This window comes from Myotis brandtii, unplaced genomic scaffold, assembly GCF_000412655.1.
Source record: "Myotis brandtii unplaced genomic scaffold, ASM41265v1 C41657664, whole genome shotgun sequence".
Classification (NCBI taxonomy): domain Eukaryota; kingdom Metazoa; phylum Chordata; class Mammalia; order Chiroptera; family Vespertilionidae; genus Myotis; species Myotis brandtii.
This window is the reverse complement of record NW_005305356.1, coordinates 1-762: the sequence shown is the minus strand read 5'-3', so window position 1 is coordinate 762 and position 762 is coordinate 1. Positions and strand designations below refer to the sequence as shown.

The 762-nt window shown below is 62.6% G+C and overlaps 1 long non-coding RNA gene across 1 annotated transcript; it reads left to right on the top strand.

The window, feature by feature from the left end:
- The first annotated feature begins 67 nt into the window (after positions 1–67).
- On the top strand, positions 68–756 carry LOC102242180. Its single transcript, XR_312958.2, has 3 exons — positions 68–259; positions 354–427; positions 656–756. It is a non-coding gene; the product is annotated as an uncharacterized LOC102242180 (long non-coding RNA).
- The last annotated feature ends 6 nt before the right edge of the window (positions 757–762 follow it).

Genomic DNA, 762 nt, shown 5'->3' with positions numbered 1-762 from the left:
GAGAGCTCTAGAAATGGGAGGTTCTCGCATGCTAACTTTCTATAGTTCCGCATCCTGAGGTTCTGGCCCTGGCTCCAGTGTCTGGATCCCACAACGTTAGGGTTCTTGCAGGCAGAGGTTTTGCACAGACTCTGCCACTCTCGGGCTCTGCCACACTGGGATCCTAGATGTCTCTGCTTTCAGGGTCCAGGTCGGGGATCGGCTGGAGACCGTGTTTCTCCTGAGCGGGAATGACCCGGCCATTCATCTCTACAAGGAGGTGAGGCAGGGGGAGGCGTGGCGGGCACAGCCCTGCCGGCGTCGTCAGGGGATGGCCACTGATCCAAGCGGGGGTTGGGTCTTGGTTCTCCCAGAACGAGGGGCTGCACCAGTTTGAGGAACAACCCGTGGAAAATCTCTTCCCGGAGCTCACCAACCTGACCAGCAGGTAGGAGAGCCCCTGAGAGCGGCCGGACGGGACCAGGGCAGGTGGCCGCAGAGAAACCAGGTCGTGGGAATGGACCCCTAGAGAAATGGGGTGGCAGGGATTACCTCAGAGAAATCCGGCAGCAGCGAGGGTCCCAGGGCTACAGGGAGGGCCGGGTGGGGAGGTGGAATGAGGGACTGGGACCCCGTGACGGCCTCCGGCCCCTCTGTCCGCCCACTCCCCCTCCAGTGTCCTCTGGCTGGACGTCCACAACCTCCCCGGCACATCCCGGCGACTGTCAGCCCTCGGCTGTCAGAGTGGTTACGTCCGCGTAGCCCATGTGGACCAGCGGAGTC